This window comes from Kryptolebias marmoratus, linkage group LG15 (assembly GCF_001649575.2).
Source record: "Kryptolebias marmoratus isolate JLee-2015 linkage group LG15, ASM164957v2, whole genome shotgun sequence".
NCBI lineage: Eukaryota > Metazoa > Chordata > Actinopteri > Cyprinodontiformes > Rivulidae > Kryptolebias > Kryptolebias marmoratus.
In genome coordinates, this window is record NC_051444.1 from 13,226,442 (window position 1) to 13,245,911 (window position 19,470).

A 19,470-nucleotide genomic window follows, 5' to 3' on the forward strand; every position below is an offset into this window, starting at 1 on the left:
GGGGGGGGGGGGGGGGGATTGTTTGCAACTTTTTGTTTTTTTCCAGCGTAAAGCAGCACTGCAGCAGCCCCCCCTCCGGGAATATGTTGGATAAATAGTGAGGATGGCTGCCTGTCTCTGCTCTGCTCTGCTGCCACACCCCTTCATTGAAAAACGAGCCTCTCACATTCAGCCTTTTCTTTTTTCTTTTTTAAATAGGATGATCACATGCTGTTAGGAATTCTCGTGATATCTCCAGATGTCACCCCTTCTGTCTGGCCTGCCTCTGTGCCAAGTTTGTAGGTGGGTGGTGGGGGATCAATACGCTTCATGGCTACTAGTAGTTGTGGATCAATCTGTGGGGTTCGGAGAGCCTGGCTGCGAGCTGGTCGGGGAGGTCGAAGCGATGGCTCATATGAGACCGTGGCAGCCTGCGGTGTTTGATGTGCAAGTGAGTTTCTCTGGCAGTTTAATGGGCAAAAGTAAATCCGCCCCCACCCCCGTCTCACACACACACACACACACACGCTTCTCACACACTCATCCCCTCTCCCACCCCACTGCCTGTGGCTGCCAAGACCTTGGCTTGTCAAAAAAAGACACATGACCTTAAAGGCTGTGTTGTGTATGTGTGTGTGTGTGTGTGTGTGTGTGTGTGTGCAGTGCCTCGGAGAGCCTCGCTGTCTTTGTCACACATCCGGCAGGTACCATCAGCCCGCCTGCACGTAGCCAGGCGTTGAGGCGTTCATCAGAGGAGAGCGTCTTAAACGTGTCCCTTTCAAAATGGCAGCGTGTCTCGCCTAACGAGCTGGCCCTCGGCACTCATCAGCTCTGCCTCGGATTCATCTCTCGGAGAATGTCATTTTTCCTGAGCTCCACGGTGAACTGTTGCCTTCAGCTGCTGCTGCTGCTGTTTGGTATGCAGCTCTGCCACAGGCGACGGCACCGATCATTCATTCAGCTGACCAAACTCCATATGCCGTTCCTGACATAATGGCAACAATCAGCAGCCTTTTTCATTACATCACTGCCTGCGCTGGCATTTAGGGGAGAACGTGTCAGTGCAGTCCCTTCAAAGTTCTCGAGGCGGGTTCATTAACGATCAGCTCGTTGTAGCTGTTCACTTATCAGGTGCTGAAATCACTTAAGGAGGAAAGATATCCCTAAAGAACTCCTGTTCTTTTTAAGGGCAGTAATTCATTTAGGTCCGTTTGAGATGGCAGATTCTGTCAAATACAAATCAGTTTGTCTGTTTGGGAGATGATTATGCTGAGCAGTACCTGTGAGCCTTTTGGTTTGCCCATGACTCTTCAGTGGCTGGAATCTGTTGACCACACGCTTCCCCTCAGCCTTCAAGGTTAATCTCATATGGTGTTATTTATCGGCCGCACGTGGCTAATTTATTGATCCGTCTCTCTGTTCTGCGTAGGGGAAAGAGGAAAAAAAAAACGGGCTTCTGTCTTGACCGGTGGCCACAGAGGAAGTAATGAGCAGCCCATAATGACATTTTAATCACAATGGTAGCTCGGCGGATCTGAGGAGGAGGCAGCCAACCGTCTGCGGTAGCCGTGCTCAGCCCTGCTGCGCGGGCAGGAAGTGTCATTATCATCCACATCAATCACCGTTGCAGGGCTATGGTTATAGTAAGTCCAGCTTGGTTATTTCCTGCAGGAGATTGCAAGTAGTGGAGTACAGTAAAAGAAACACGATTGGTGATATGTTGGACAGCTTTATATATTTCAAAAAAGGCTGGATGTTGAATTCAGGGAAATTTGATCCTTTTAAAGCTGCAGAGAAAACTTGGTTGCATCAAATTTGTCTAATGTATTAGAGCTCAATTGCAACAGTGGCTCAGGAGGTAAGCGTTTGTCCTGTAACCGGAGGGTTGCCATTCTGTCAGTCTCAGCCGTTGTGTCTTTGGGCAAGACACTCCACCCGCCTTGCCTACTGGTGGTGGTCCGAGGGCTCGGTGGCGCCGGTGTGATGGCAGCCTCACTTCTGTCAGCCCACCCCAGGGCAGCTGTGGACACAATGTAGCTTACCGCCATCAGTGAATGAATGGGTGAATGATTGTAGTGTGAAGCACTTTGGGGTCCTTGGACTAGATAAAGTGCTATACAAGTTATTTACCATTTCTGTGTTGCAGCCCTTGACGCCTGCTCTGTAATGAAGAAAAAATCTATCATGTATGCTTTAATAACTTCATAATTATGTTTTGCTTGTTGTTTTTTCCTTGTTAGTGAACTGGATTTAGTTGATTTCAAGGCCTTCCAGATACTAGGAAGAGGTTGCCAGGTTTGTGATTGGCTGCAAACACTGGCAGAAAAATTAACGGCGAACGCTGATTTTTTTTTTTTATCCTCGTTTTACCGAGTAATAATTGCCCTAATTGTGCAATTATCGCAGTGTCGTACACAACTTGGCAGGGGAAAGATGTAGAGCGCAGTGCCTGGATAATCCCAATTGTAGTTTATCAGTCATGTCATATTGCTGCTGTTAATCTGGATTTAAAAATGAAAGGCTTCTCTCATCCTAAGACCGAGAACTTGTTTTCATTCAGACGCAGGAACATGGCACCCGCTAACCATGGCATGCACATGTTTGGACCTTTTTCAGTGGAGGCAGTGAGGTAAAAAGGTAGGGTTGAAGTGTTGCCTCACTGGGCTGCCACTGTTGGGCGACTAACTGGTGACTCAAAATTGCAAGAAAAAAATGCATTTTTTTTATTACTTGCCATTGGTTGTGTTGCTGCATCAGTGCTTTCCAAAAAAAGCTGGTTAGAGCAAATTTTCCCACCCGGCCAATGCAGAGGTGAATCGACTGAAATTCTCCTGCCTGCCTTCGTATCTTATAAACAGACTGGCACAACGAAAGCACATCAGTTGCGCCGTGCCTTCGACATTCATTTTGCATTCATCTTTCCAAAACTCATAATCAGTAAGGAGCAAGTCATAACAGTTTAGACTTTCATGAAATCAAATCCACTTTCTGACCCTTTTTTTTGCCATTTGATTTTGTTTATAAAACAATTTGTAAAATGTCTTTTCTGTGTAGCGGTTAACGTCATTCGTGGTGGAGTCTGCTTTGTTTCAGACTGTCGGTATGGATTACTACCCTTACTGTTCTAACGTATTTCTGCCAAAGCAGATAATCATGGACTGTTTTCTTGCTGTTGCTACATTAACCTAACCTGACACACCAGATGGTTTGTTTTGCAGAACCATCTGGGAAGTCCTCTATGGAAACCATTTGGAAGTAGATGGGCACTGTCAGGAAAAAAAAGGGGGGGGCAAAACTGGCAGAAGACTGGATGAGGCATCTTTTTTCTCCAAGTCAAAAGCAAATATTACTCAGTCCGATGAATAAACGACGAGCTCCAGAAAACCTGTGAGTTAATAAAAGTTGCCAGTGGTAATTGGCGTCACGTCTAAAACGCACATTAGTTGGTCCACGCTTTTGTGCACGTCTTGGTTCCTGGCAGGAAAGATTCTTTGTTTAAGCAGGTAAATGGGTTATTAAATCCACAAAGACTGAACGGGAGAACACTTTAAACTTTGGTAAAAAAAAAGCTGCAGCTCCACACCACTCTGACCACGCTGCCGTTGCTGAGGCAGTGCGCTCTGTGCCAGGCTCTGGATGACGGTGGGGGAATTTCTGGTTCACGCTAACAATGAAACAGAATTTCACACTTTGCTGTGATCAGCCAAGGCCTGCGTAACCTTTAAACACAAAAGGGGAGGAAAAAAAAAATTCACGAGATTCCAAGCAGGAATTCTGGTGAGAAAGTGGCCTCGTCCTCAGTTACAGAGCTTGGGCATCATCAGACAGAAAAAAGAAACATGGAACTCGTTTTAGAACTCGTATCAAGTGACCGTGGCATAAAACAAGTTAAAGTGATAAGCAAGTTCTTGTCCAAACTTCATTTTTTAAATCTAAAATGAGAAAAAAAACAAATCCTCTTTAAAACAATACAGTGGAAATAACAGAGACTGAACAAAGTTGGTATTTGAGGGAACAAAGTTCAAATAGTTTGAGTGAAATGGTGTAAGTGTGTGTGTGTGTGTGGTTGCATGGATATAGTTGAGTCTGTCTTCTTGGCACATCCTATCAAATTTCTTTCTTTTCTTTTTTTTTCTTCCTTCCCACCTCCTACTAAATTCTCATTTGCCTGCCTCCCACACGGTCCACCATCCCTTCTAGGTTTCAGTGGAAGTGGATGATGCCCGAGCTGTTGGTTGCCTCCCGATAACACAAACTATTTCTGCACTCCGGGCCTTTGCTAATTAATTGGCTTTACATATGTAGCATGTCTCTAGGACAGAACATGTTCGCATTTAGTTACGTCCCAGCCCGTAATTAAAGGTGAAGTGTGTTTTTTAAGGGGCAGCAGTGTGAAGCCGGAGCAGTCGGAGCCCAGTGGTAGTCTCAGAATGTGGCTCTGCGTGTCCTGCAATACGAATCAGAGAACCACCACTCTGCTTTAAGCATACCGAATTCTGAGCGTGTTGGCTACAAAATGCTCAAAATGGCCAGTATGGTTGTCATGGAAACGGGAGATGGAATGTCAGGCTTCTTTTTTGCCTAAATATTGTTTTACGAGCTGCATTCACAAATTCAGCTAAATGATGTGAGCAGAGGTGTTTGTATCATATCAGAATCCTAAAGCAAGCTGTGAAGAACACACTTAATAGATTTTTTAATATATAACTTATAATGCAAAGGCTAAGACTTTACTCCTTTCATTGTTCATGCTTTACACTCTCTGAAAAATGATTGACTTATAAATTATTACAGCATCATTCTGTCTTTTGATTGTGGACTCTTTTGTGAAGTTTGTTGAGTTGTAAAATGAACACAGTCAGGCAGGAGTTTAGTACTCTCTGAGGCTACACTTAAACATCTGCATACAGCTCATTAGCTCTTAGGATTCAGGCTCTCAGTGAAACTCCGGAGTTTTAATTTGAAGTCCTCTGCAAGTGAACCATCATCTCAACCCTTGGCTTAAAGAGGATCTGCTCTGAAATGCGTTTGAAGCCGCTGCTGAGCTCCTCGGCTATTACTGGCTGCGTCTCTGGCAGAAATCCTTGCTGCCATGGTTGCCACCTCCAGGCTCGTGCCTCTTAGTCACCAGGGCAGAAATGTAACCTAATCAGGTGTCTGCGGCTCCCAGTACAGAAACACAGCTACTCCGCAAACAGTGTCCCCATGCCTGTTTTGTTCACAACTACTTGTGGCCATTTTTTTGTAAAAGATCCTGTAATCTGCAGATTTTTCTCTTTTTAGTTTAACATTTGAAAATTCTTCAGGCAGTACAGTTGATTTTTTCTTCATGTGTTTGTTCTTTCAGCATGGGGGCATTTTATCTGCCACGTTGAATGTGCAGTATAGGTGCCAAAGGTCACAGGAGAAAACATGATACATCAGAGGGTTAAATTCACAGACTGAGTGAGAGTGTCTGCAGCTATATTGAACCGGGCAGACATCTGTCCATTACAAGAAGAGCTTTATTATTGACTTAGTAACGTATATAATTAAATACTACATGTTATTTTTGGTATTGTATTCAAAGTCTGATGCTATGTTTAGCTGTAGCTGCAGTTCTTTTTAATTTTTTAATATATATCTTCATCACATTAAAAGGAGACGGATATGATGTTGGCTGTCGAAGCCTTAAACAAGAAAATATAAATCCACAATGACAAACTAACCCCCAGCCTTCTATTTTAAAAATGAGCTCATTTAAGTTTCATCTGCTGCTTTAGGGGGGTCCCTCAGCAGCTGGTTGTAACTGAATCTATTGGCCAAGTCATCAACAAATGGTGTTCTCATTACTCAACGTGCTTGTTGACAAATTTCAACATTTGTATCACTCATTAAATTATTTCCGTCTCCGTGACGTTGTAGTTTGTGAAAAGTATCCTGCGCTGGAACTCCCCAGGAAGTGACTTTGAAGCAGCTCGCGGCTTTGTTTAGTTGTGTCGAGAGATCGTTGCAGGGAGTACTGGAAATATATCTCGTTCCTTTCGAGCCTCCTCGGCCCTCCTGCAGCCTGGGGAAGCTATTCTTAGGTTTTCCATAAGGATAAATTCTTGCTTCAAATGTTTTGCGGCTGACTTGAATTAGGAGTAACCCCCCTCTGGCCACCCTGCTTGCAGGCGTTGAGCATTGCAGAACAGAAAAAGCTAAATGCTTCAGAGACAAGTAGGTAGCATTCAGATTGGCATAAAGATGCAGTGTTCAGTGTATGCTGTTTAATACTGTTCTTAATAGATTTAAATGTTTTTTTTTTCATTTAGTCCCATAATGTTAAGATTGGTGATATCTTTCCCTAAGTTAAGTGTCTTAAATAGCTTAAAATTAAAATCTTAAAGCCAAAGATGAGTTGGGCCTGCTGTTATCTCTTTAATAATTTTTTTTCAGGCTATAAAGCTTTAAAGAGCTCAAGGCATAGTCATAGAGAAGAGGATGCCCGGTTTGGGAGCTTCAGGGTCTCGTCTCTGCTGTTTGCAAAAGATGTGGTTCTGCTGCTGTCTTCAAACCGAGACCGTCAGCGTGCGCTGGGTCAGTTCACAGCCGAGTGCAGAGTGGCTGGGATGAGAATCAGCTTCTCAACTGGAAAAAGGTGAAACGGTCCCTCCGAGTTGAGGTTGAAGGGAAGAATTTAGGTATCTTTGTGTCTTCTTCACAATCGAAGGCAGGATGGAGCAAGAGGTGGACCGACAGATCCGAGCTTTGTCTGCAGCAGTGAAGGTGTGCAGTAGCTTCAGTCTGTTGTGGTGAAGGACGACCTCAGCTGAAAAGGAAAACTTGGCAGATCCAGAGCTCACTAGTAGTTTAGTAGTAGTTGTAGTTTAGTTTAGCTGTGTATCAGTGTTTGCTTTAAGACCACAGAACAGATGTTTTGTGCCTTTTTTTTCTCGCACTTTTGTGTGATGATTACTTCCGAGTTTAAGTCTTTGTCAGTGTCACAGAGTGCAAAGTACATGTTGACAAATGAAGCGCAGTTAAACATGATGACATTCGACCACAGTCAGAGAGGATGAGCCTCGTTTCGCACATCTCCTGTGATTCTATCATGACATAACAAGTTGAGCCGCCGCAAGAAAAACGCTTGGTGTTTTTCGTTCGTATAGTTTCATGTTGGACGTCTCACTTAGCAGCTCTCTGAGATCCAGTCAACCTGACTTTGCAGAATTCTGCGGATGGATGGCACCACAAATAGCACTTTAAGTGGCTGTTAATGTATGAGTGTTACACAATCATACTGTCAGTGCTCTATGCCCTTGGCCCGAACCTTTCTGTCTGCAACCCACTTGCTTCCCCTCCTTGCTTTGCTGCAAGCTTCCAGAGTTGCTCATTGAGCGCTTGAACAAAGCTATATAAGGGAAACCACTCTTTGTTTATTAGCTAAGGGAGAGAGAGTACATGGGAGTGCTGCCAGGCCCTCAGAATAGAAAACGGGGACAGAGAGAAGAGGACCAAACTCCAATCAGAGTGTACTCAGCTATGTGGAGCTGTAAACATTACTCTCTTTTTTTTTAAAGTCAGCAATATGATTGTGGCAGCAAGCCTGCATTACATGTGGGAAGCTCAGTGTTAATCAAGTGCCTGAAAATAGTCTTTTATTGGACTAGTGGGCAGTGGATGCTAATGCAGTTCGCTACAAGGATGCCATGCTTATATTAACTGCTGCTAGACCTTTTTCGCAGAATAAATGTAATTGTGGCATGGTAAGAAATCTATAACTCTGTTAATGATGATTGCAAATGCAGGTTAACGGTCAAATTTACAGGGTCCTTCAGCAAAATTAAATCATTACTAACAACACTTAGTACGCCTGTGTTTTTTCATATTGTGATAAGTCAAAGTATTTGTCTCATGGTTGTTGTCGGTGTACTTTCAAGAGAAAGCAGAGAGGCTAAAACGGGCAACAGGACCATAAAAGGGACAGTTCAGATCTTTTACTTCACCTTTAGTTTCATATCACACATGATATTTGCAAAATAGCAGCAGCTGGCTATAGCAATTCCAGTGAAGGTATTTCATGCGGGAATATCATATTATTTCTACTGAAATAACTGTAACGTAAAACTAACCGCAGTGCAAAGGTTTAAAAATTAGCGTTCACTTGAACCACTGTGACGGCAGCGATCCACTTCGGTCCTGGCCCCACTTGGTTTAGGCCGCAGCTCATCAGATTGAAGAGAATCGAACTCCATTTTTCTAAACCAAGGTTGTTCAAAGAGCTAGCTTCAACAGTTAGGATGTATTAATTGTTTATACTTTTCTGCAGAACCGTTCTTTTGAAAGATCTGAACTAACCCTTTGATAAATACTTTAAAGCTATATTTATCCACAATGGAATATAACCGGACTGCTGGCTCCTTCCTCTGCCAAGCATCTCCAGATTAATCTTATTGACTGGAATGATGGTGTTTAAAGTGCCTGAATAAATTTGCTGTTCAGAATCTTTTTGCTCCATGATATTTTATACATATGTTAAAGTTTCTCCTTCAAGCTGTGGACTCTATGCACTCGCTCCATTCATCATGTAATTTGCCCAGCTGAAAGGAATTCATGTTCTATGAAAATTATCTCATCGTCTTCCTTACTAAACAAAGTCATCATTTGTCTTTGGAGCTAATGCTCGTTTCATCCAGGAAGCTGGATTTCTTTTAAAGGACAAGCAGTGCACTGATGTTTCAGGCAGAACGCTGCCCTGCTGAGGTGGCTCTCCGTGCATGCTGAGAATGAACAAATCATGAGCAAAATTCTTAATGTGAAAATCTTCCCCGCTGTTGAAGTGTCAGTGTGTGTGTGGCTCTTATGTTATTGTGCTGCTTTGCTCTTTGTTTGAACCATCATGCTGCTTGTGCAAATTTGACAAATGCAGGATTGGACATACTTGAGTAACCTGTCAGTCAAAAGGCATGGCTGATCAAGCCAGAAACCGTCTCTTTTATAGATTAATCTCTAATTTTAACAGTAACAAGAATTTTAACGAACAAGAATTTTACAGTGTGAAGTAACAGTACCAACTCAGTTTAGTAAAAATATACTTTGTCTAAAATAATCACCAAAGTTTAGTTTTTGGTTGGGTGTTTAACTTGTGCTCTAATTGGTATTCAGCTTTATACAGCTTACTTGTTTACCTCTGACTTCAACTGTTGTTTGAATGAACTCTACATGAACTGCATGTGGTTTGAAGGCCTTTCCTTCAGCTTGTTCTTGTTGTTCTTTTGGGTTGGATCATTGAAAACATGAAATTCAATGCCTTTATATGCACCACATGTCTACTTTTGTAGGTCTATGTTTGTTAACAGAATATTCCCTCCGTCCACTTGACAGAACTGAATTGTGATTTAGTGTCCACGTTTCCTGCTTTACCGATGTCAAAAAAAAAAAGATTGATTGTTACTGTTGTGACTTTAAAGTTGGTCCGCACTGTTTCATGTCGGCATGTGTGTGGGGAGCTTGTTCTCCAGCTGGAACGGAGACAAATGCTGCATTGTCAGATCCCCCTGTTTAGATGGACTCAGGCATTTTGTCTTTGGGACTCAGGAGAGAATGCCAGCCTTGTCCTCAGTTGGGTTACTTATCTTCCCAGAGCAGAGCACAACCACAGGACAATTATCAGGGAAGGCTTCCCCACCCTCCCCTCTAGCCCTTTAGGACCTCCTACTCAATGATGGGTCTCCACTTTTAAGTGACTTTCCTGTATCTAGTTATATTGTTCAAGCGAGGCATCTTCTCTGTTAGCCACAAGATTGTTTGTGCTTGTAAGGCGAGTAGGCAAGCGCAGTTGTTGCTGGCTGCTCATAAGGGAATTCTCATGCAGACACTTGGTCGGGACTTATTTGGCAACAGATACTGCAAGGATTGTCTACAGAAATACCAGTTACAAGTGGCAGGTGAAAACTGGGGGTTTTACTTCTGATCTGGTTCTGCTTAAAGTCAAGAGCAGATTGTTCTCGGACCAAAGTTTTATGTGCTGGAAAGGATTTTTTTTTTATAAAGAGCAGGTGAACTCTTCTTGGCAACCTGGCATCTGCTGTGTGCTTTGGACTGCTGTGCATTCCTCAGCCTTCCTTCACTTTGCAGGGATTTATTGAGGCAGGGTGTTTACCTGAAGCAGACACTAACTCATGCTCTGTTTTTATGGCAGGGAATGGCATCTTTGTGGCATAGTGTTTATATGCAGATAAACAACCCACTTTCGAAAACATCATTTACTGTGAGAGCTGGTTAAGAGTAATCTGCTATCAACTTTTTAAGACCTAAATACGCTACATATGTGCAACTGTCCATCCCTTTTAGACTTAACTCAAATTTTGTGCTTCTACCTGTAGAGCCAGAAACAATATGGACTTGTTTAAGAACAGTGCAAATTGATTTAAGCAAATCCACGTAAGAAAGGCATAAATGGTAACAAGGGGGGCTTCGTTAATAGACTTGTCAAGACATAGCAGTACATTTTCAGATAAAATGGTTCAATAAATAGTTTGTTTTGTTAGAAAACTAGTATCTGGAAAGTTGTTCCATGGTTTGCATCTTTCCTCTTTCTTATCTTTGGAACTTTGAAGTTCCAAGTCAGAGAAAAACAGCTAGAACGGCAAAAATTATCCTCTGATCTGACCAACATATGATTTATTTGGAAAAATAGTAAGTTACTCTGAATTTTCTGGTTTGTATCTTTGATACAGGGTGTTTCATATAAGGCACATGTTTAAAATAAAATATTCAGATGTTTTTTTTTTTTTTTTTGTCTAATATTTTTAGGAACCTGGCAATCAGTATTGACAGACCTATGGTGCCATACCACACTATCATTCTACAGTGAACATGGGGCCAAAAATCTACTGCACTCTACTCTTCTTAACCCCCAGCAGCAGGCAGAGCAAGTTAGCAATGGGTGAACACAGTGGACCATTTACAGGCTGGAAGTGATGAGGAAGATGATCTGTCCCCCTGTTTCTGACACAATAAAGTATTCTGTAACCACATGTTTAAATAGAGATCATACATTACACGTGTTAAAACATCACTACTCAGTTATAGTCAACTTTCATTTATCTTAATATTTCTTTTTAATAAAAATACTTTTTTGTGATCTCTCGTGTAGTAATACTAGCATGTTGCATTGTTTAAATTCATAGTGCTGGTCACCTCCTTCCCCCCGGTCTGTCTTTGGTGCGGTTTTGGTATTCCTGCTGAAAGATAATCCGTCCTGGAATCAGCTCCAGCCTGCTGACCTAGCAGTCAAAGCACCCCCCCCCCCCCCCCCACCTCGTTCTGCTCCTTCAGCCCCTCCTTAAAACTCAGCTCATTCGCTTTCCCTCTTCTTCAGCTTCCCGTATCTACTCTTCACTCAATTTTCTCTTACCCCCTATCTCTATTTCAACACCCCACTTATTTCTCTCTGCAGCCCTGAGGTTAGTGAGCATGTCAACACCCGGGCTGCAGCTCTGATAGGGCTCGCTAGGCTGTAAATCAGCTCATGTGTCTGCTGAATTACGTTGTGTATCGATGAACAGGATAATCACACTGTGGGTCTGATATTTGAAATCTTTAACTTTTCATTTGTCTGGTTATCTCATAATCTTTTCATACACTGTGGTTTAACTTTTGTTCTGTGTTACCTTCACTAGTGTAATGAAATATTATGAAAAAGAACTTGGCTCTATGTTCAAAGAAGATAAAACAATGTTAAGGGAAAATAAAAAAATAAAAAATTCACTTTGAAAATACTAGAAATGCTGTATTAAACTTTTAGGTAAATTAGATAACTTTAATGAACTAATCCCTGCTTTTTGGATTTATTTAGTCTATAAACTAATGATTTTTTTTTTCACTAGGTATGAGGCAAAGTGAAAATCTATGAAAATACAAATCTAATTTGTACCGCATTGTCTCCTTACATGTTTAGGGGTTGTGGACAAAGTTTGCTCAACAACCAGATTACAAATATTTTTTTAGGCTGAAGTTTAAACAGGATCTTTTGAATAATTTTTTACAAAAATATATTATTTTGTGCTTAATGTGAACCATCTTGCTAAATGTGTGATCTGTGTTCTAGCTGTGTGTTGTTTTTTTTTTTTTTATGCAACGCTGTCAAAGATAAAATGTGTACCTGTAGTTTTTAATGCAAGCATGCCCGTCTTCATAGAACTGGGTGAGAAGTGTTTGTATTTGCTCACTACTTTATGTGCCTTTTGTTGACCTCTCAAACAATGGAGGCTATTTAATGTGCATGAGGTGAGCTGGGAGTGGCTCCTGTCTGCTCCCAACAATAGACCTTACAATCGAGGGGCCAGGCTTTCACTTTACAGACAGCTTGGAGAAGCTGGATTGTTCTCCCACAATAGGCAGTCAGAGCCATGTATGGCCGTTTACCTCCCATGCCATGTTTTTTTCTTCTCCTTTAGTGTCCCGGGGCCTCTGGACAGCCTCGGCTTGCTTTTTAATTGGTTTTCCTGCCTGTTTGGTTGGCTTACCTGCCTGAAATTCTTATCACATCCACCTGTCCTGGTATTACAGTGCACCGCTTTTTTTTTTTAAACAAGCTTTAGAAAAGTGTCACACCTCGAAGGGCACTCATCTATTAAAAAGCCTTTACGGCAAAAGCAGCTAATGGAAAAGATAAGAGCTGCCGTTGCTCATAGTATTCAAAATGTACGTCAGTGCTTGGAGCCGTGGACTGTGTCTGCGAGTGCCAACGCAGCTGGAGGTACAGTAGCAGAGCGTTAAATGCCTGCTCGCAGCTGTCCACTCAATGAGCAGATTATTGGGCTCTCATATCTGTGCGGCTGAGATGCAAAAGAAGATTAGATCAGCAGCACAAGAAGAGGCTTGGTCCATCCCAATCTGCACGGCTGCCAGGCTGAGACGTGGCTTTTAAAACTGGGCTTTGATGATTTATTGCATCTTGTAAAAGATGTTTTCACTCCTGTAGCTCCCTGCGTGCTTTTCCTTTTTTATGGGTCATTTGTCAGTTTGAGAGCAAGCGCACTGGCTTCCCATATGCAGCATAAGAATCAACTTATTAAAAAATCGAGTATAAAGTAACGCCCCTCTTTTAAGCTATTTTTGGCATGATTTGCTCTTATAGGTGCCCTTGTTCCTTTACAGAGCAGTAACTCTGACACTTTCCCCTGCAGTAAACATTAATGTCACATACTGATCCAATTAATATGTCATAGCTTTAAAATATCCAAACAGAGGCTAATACCATTCTTCTCCAGATATTCAAACACTGCATATACAACCAGCTGGGATATTGTTGAAGCTATAAGTAATACAAGTTGCAGTGTTGCTTGATGTTTTATCCTTACTGGAGTCTCTGCTTCAGGTGTTGTAGGGGTTCCTGTAAAATTGTCCAGCACATTTTTTCGTGGGTTCAAACAGAAATTAAAGTGCCACACATGGTTGGCACTTGGTTGGCACCTTTTGTTAGCATGACAAATGTTCAGCTCCTAAATTCTGGAAAGAACTATAGAGCATTTTAAAGATGGACTGAGCTGAATTTGAATTGTTATTGAAGTAAATATAAGTTACATAAAACTTTAAATTCACAAAATGTCCCTTTTTTTTATTTTACCTGTTTGACATTAGGGAGTTTGCAGCTGCTGCAGGTGGTGTTGAGTCATTTATGAAAAGGATGTTGTGGTCAGTTTTGATGATGCTAAAAGAAAGAGGATCCTCCTGATGTGACCCGCCTTTCCACATCAAAAGCTTTAAAGGAATTCTTCCGTGAAGGGAGACCTACAAGGGACTGTGTGATCATTCTCAACAAGTTATTATAGAATTTATAATGGAAAGCAAAATTAAATAAAATACTTGTTTTGTATCCTTTAAAAGATGTGCTGCTTTTTAAAGATACATTTCTTTATGGTCAGTCCTTTTTATAACATATGAGTTATGGCAGCACAATAGATCACACGTGAAGAGTGTTGTGAGCATTGTGATAACAGAAAAAAGGGGGAGAAGAGAGGAAAATGTTGATTTATCACAACTGATAATGTCATCATAATATTCAACAATAATATTGTAAATGCATGTCTTCTGAAGGTTGTGCAATCTTAGTTGTAATCTTTTTGTTGCACTTTAATAGCTATTTCAGTGTTATTGCTAAATGTTTGCCAAGCTGAAAGGAAAATGTGATAAAACGCTTACAAAACTGTATAGTAAGTGTATTTTCAGTGGGTAGAATGGAGCAATCGTGTAAAAACTGTACAAAGACTTTTAAAAATGTCCAAATAATCTGAGTATGTAGTCTGATCTGCTATAATTACCTAATTACTGTTGACAGTTTTTTCTTTAACCAATTTACATAAAAGTTCATTTTTACTTATCTGTGCAGAAGCAGCTTTTTGAAATGCCATGTTTTGTTTATTTTGCTTCGTCCACCATCATTAAAATAAGGGTCTACTGTCTTCTGTAATCCCAGATTGGGTTGTGGAGGTATCTGGTCCAGGAGGGGAACCCAGACATCCCCCTCCCTGGCAACACTTTGCCACTCCTCCTGGGGATCCTAAAGGGTTCCCAGGTCAGAAGAAATATTTAATCCCTGTGTTAAGCAAGTTCTGGGTCTGCCCTGGGGTCTCTGTCCAGTGAGATGTGCAGAGAAACCCTCCAGAGGGAGGCAACCAGGAGATGCTTCAACCGCCTCAGCAGACTGTTTTTGATGCAGAGGAGCAGTGACTCTTCTCTTCACCCGGTCTCTAAGGCTGAGCCCAGCCACCCTCCAGAGGAAGCTCATTTCTCAGTCGCTTGTAACCAGGATCTCATTCTGTGATCATCATCCAACTCATAACTATAAGTGAGGACTGGACGATAGATTGGACCTGTAAATCGAGAGCTGTGACTTTCAGCTCTGCTCAGTCTTTCCAACTACAAACTGGGGTAATGGGTTAAAATAAAAAAGAACCCCAATCCATCATTTTGTCTTCTCATCAACTTTAAACAGTTGTTTCTTTTTGCATGTGTGATAGAAAACCTACGAAACTCTTAATTTTCAGACTGACGATTACACTTTGTTAGAAAGTTACAGGACCTGAACGCTTACATTCTAACTTGCCAGACGGAGACCTCACAAACTAACAAGGGTGTGTGTGTGTGTGTGTGTGTGTGAGAGAGAGAGAGAGAGAGAGAGAGGCGGTGTTTGTGTAATTAAATTAGAAGCCCTCCCTCTGAAACACCCCTCACCCACCACCCCCGCACCCTCTGGATAGGCAGGACTAATCATTGAGAATCTGCCTTCCCAAGAGAGCGTAGAGTGGTTGCCTTGTATAGAAGAGAGACAGGACAGTGTGTGTTACTCTACCTATTTTGGTGTGTACATGTGGTTGTGTAGTGTTAGATTTTCAAAGATTGTCCATACCTACACCATATTAAATAGTGTCTGGACACTTACTGACCACTTTAACCTCTTACAGGGAGGCTATGTAATAACATATGTAAGTGTGTATGTGTGCATGTGATGAGGAGCAGCAGCTGTTCTCCAGATGTCCTAAAAAAACTCAGTGTGCTAAAGTCTTGAGCTACCCTTTATTTCAAGTAGGATTACTTCATACAGATTTGTTTTAAAGTGGTCCTAACCAATAGTTCTGCAGGTTTTCTGATGGTATATCCAAAGTTTTCTTTAGACATTACATGCTTTTTCCACACTTTGGTCCAGTTCTTGTACAACAAACACCAACAAGACAGACAACTTGGCAAATAACTTATTCAGATTAGATCTTTATGCATGTCATTGTCTCATAAAGATGTTTTCTGTTCAAGAAATACCAAAAATAACTAAGACAGACTTAAAATATATCTTTGCACCAAGATGATTTTCAAAAAAAGCTAATGGCACATACATAAATCAGCTGAAGGCTTAGATGCACCTCTGTTCGAGTGTCAGGTCTTGTTGCTTTCAGCTTCATTTTTTATCCTCCATTTCTTCGTTTTTCCTCAAAAAGTAATAGGAAAAACAAACTAACAAAAAAACAGAAAACTATTACGAAATATTTAATGTCATGCTTTCATGCTGTCAGTGTCCAAAGACCTTTCAGAAGTTTGTTGCTCAAGGTCTTTTTATCAAGAAAGTTTGCCTTCATTGAAACAAAATATAAAAAAACTGAGATTGCTTAAGACATCAGCACCGTACTGCAAGAGGAAAACAGTCAGTATTCTCAGTTTTCTTTTAAGATGAACTTGTTGATTTTTATTTTTTGATTGATTTTTTTAAAATTTTTTGCAGACTGACTTGCTTTTAATTTGAAATAAGCGTGTTTTCTGAATAAATTGTATTGATTGCACACACACACACAAGCAGTTAGGTCACATAGTTTGTGTTTGTTTAAATGATGCTTTTTAGTGTGTTGCTGGATTCTAGAAAAATTATAAATTTGCCCTGAAAGATTACACAGTTTGGTTCACACAGATAATTGGGGAATAGAAATGTTTGCTTGCTTTGTTTACCCACTTGTGTTTTGTAATCTGTATTAATGCTTCAAATTAAACCAGTTTATTTACCTGTTGGTTTCAATACTTCCCTGCTTTGATTTCTCTGTTTGTCTTATTTTTCTTGAGGCTGATAAGCCCTCTGCAATGAGTGCAGCTCTAAACAGGTGGCTCCTAATGAAAGGGGTAGTAGGTAATGAGTTTCCTACCACACCCCCTTTGTTGCATTTTATCAAGTCCCATGGACCCATTTAGCTAATTGCATATCAGGGTCTGCTACTTATCTCTGATGGTGCTGGAGGACTAAAAAATGACTTGGTGGGCTTGAGTCAGTCTGCACTGCAAGGCCGAGCTGTGCCGTCGTCCATAATTAAGGGCATTTGGTCCTCAGCATCCTTTCTTCACCATGAAGATTCATGCTGTCTTTCTTCCTTTGCATTTGACTGTTTTTAGGTCAAAGGTTTGGGTTCTTTTGCAAAATATTGGACCTGTTGGAGAGGTTTGCTGATGGTTACAGTACACTGTCCTTGATTCTACAGTTTAAACAACTCAAGGATGTGTTTGCAAGAACAGCTAAATGTCTCATGGACTACCACACACACAGATGGATTTCAGAGGATTAGATTTGTTTCAATAATGAAAAATTCAGAAGATCTTTGGCTAAAGTTTGTGAGATGCTGGATTTGCCCAGTTGTTGTGAATTATCAATCATTAACCATAGCGTTAAGACACATATCAACATATTTGTTGCCAGAATAAAACTCAGCTCTAGTGGAGTTCAGCTGAACAGTTTAACAACTTGATTTGTCAGGCTGTTTTTTTCAGAGAAGACTTGTTTTTATACTAAGATTGTACAAATCGCAAACAAAATTTGAACTATGAATGGTACAAATGATGCTTTACTTTACTTTGCGAGCGGCTGCCATTGATCTTTGGGGTTGCCGACAGCAACAAACTTTTGCCCCCCCCCCCGTTTGTGTTTAATGGAGCTTCCCAGTTGTAACAGCGTTGAGGCAATAAATCAGGTGGTTATAATGAATTTGTGCTTTAGTTTTCACTTGTCATGAAATTCCACATCAGAGCACCATGGTGCATATATTATTGATGCACATACTCTTAATCACGCACGCACGCACACACATACACATTTTCTGTAAGTGATATGGGCTGCCTCTTTGACCTGTGTGTAATCCAGCTGTGTCAGTGGTGTTTGGTGTTCAGACATCATGGTGGCAGTTTTTATTAAAGGCTCCTTTTTGGGTCTGGAGCACAATGTTTCCCACACACTTTTTTTTCTTTGTCCCTACTTTGTCTTGCTTCTAATGATGTTTTTAAGAAGAAAAAAAAAAAAACACTGCTTGGTGGAAGAGACAATGAAGCCCCGAGTGGCAAATTGTGCCTCCAGTTGTGTGACCCTCAGGTTTTGTTGCCTAAACTAAAACATGTTGGGTTTTGCTCAAAGCTATGTTCCTCAGGCTTAGAGGAAAGAATTACAAGAATGTAAAATGTCTTCTAAAACAATGTGAGACGATGTTTCTGTCTATGCAAGTGGGTTTAGTTTTATTTGTGTACTCATATTTACTTTCCTCCAAGCACAATCTCTTATTTCCACTTATTAAATAATTCTGTTTTTATTGAAGATGGATCCTTGATGAGAAGTGAGCTTAATATATGGCCTTGTTAAATACAACTTTAATATTTATGCCAAGTCTAAACAATTTAGTCTGCAGATTAAGTTTTTTTCCTTATTTAAGCCACTTAATAGACTTAAAGGAACAACAAGGGTCTGACTGTGTTAGATCTGAAATATATTGGTTAAATGTTAAAGCAAGATTGGATTTCTTTTATTCCTCTGAATGTATCACTCATTCACTCAGAATTTATATGTATAGTTTTTATGCAATGTTTTTTTTTTCAGTTAAGGTCATTTTACTGGTATTCAAACAACACAAAGTGAAATAAATCACATTAGGTTAGACGAGCAAGAGATATTACATAAAAAGGCTTGTGCCATAATGATGTTTTTAAAGATACACTTTAGTTTTTTTCTTCTGCCTTCTAGTTGTTATTTATTGAAAGAAGTCATGAAGGTTTTTCTGAGTTTGTCGTCTCTGGAGGATCGCTGTTTTCTTCTTTAGACAAACTTTAAACATGTCTCCTAAAGTGTAGATCTGTTTTTTTTTCTCTCACTCTTTTCAAAAATAAATAATGAATAAATGAGTAAGTAAAATAGCTGCATGGTGCAAGACGAGGTTGAACAAAGAGGGTGGTCAAGCAGTGTAGTTCTTTTTTTTTTCTTCCTGCCAGCAGCAGCCCCACTGACAGCACTCTGTGTGTTATCATTCAGCTGTGGCCTCTTTTTTTTTTTTTTTTGAAAGATTTCTAGAGCCTGTTAGTCAGATTGTAAAGGCACATAATATAGTCTTGGAATTTTCAAAACCATTTTTGTTGGTTAAAAATAGTTCCCGTAAAGCATACAATTTCATAGTACAACCATTTGTTGTAGTTTTTTTCCTCGGGTACAAATTTAGTTACCTATGATGTGAATGCTGGAGGAGGCTTATTTTTTCCATGTAAGAAAGATAAGTTTCACAACTAAAGCACATAAAAAACCTGCTTTAAAAAAAAAAAAAAACTTGCACTCTAAGATGTATTGTGTTCTGTGAGGAGCTTCTCCAAACAGTGTTGTGGTGCAGTGTATCACTCTTTGACCTCCTCAACTTGAAAGGTGACTCTTTGTGTTCATCAGTGTCCTCCCAACAAGAAACCTAAAACTCCTTTCAGCTCTTAGTCAGCAAGTCAGCAAAGCTCAGGGGGCAGGTTGTTGTTTCCACTAGCTGCTTGACCAAGGGCCAACAGGGTCTGATGAGTAGGCAGGTAATCTGACGCCAGATAGTGATGGTTAGCAATGGTTAACAGTGCAGGTTAGTGTTTGCTTCAAGAGTGCAGCTGTTTGGACTCGGCCCTCTAACATTGCAGAGTTCTTTTCTTTTTCTGTTAAATGTTTTTAATCTTGTCACATTTAATCATGCATGTGAAAATGGA

At 40.8% G+C, this 19,470-nt stretch overlaps 1 protein-coding gene across 1 annotated transcript in view; it reads left to right on the top strand.

Annotated features, from left to right (window-relative positions):
• Window positions 1-19,470, top strand: part of tln2a (talin 2a) — a 78,444-nt gene that overhangs the window by 965 nt on the left and 58,009 nt on the right. The window lies entirely within an intron of this gene.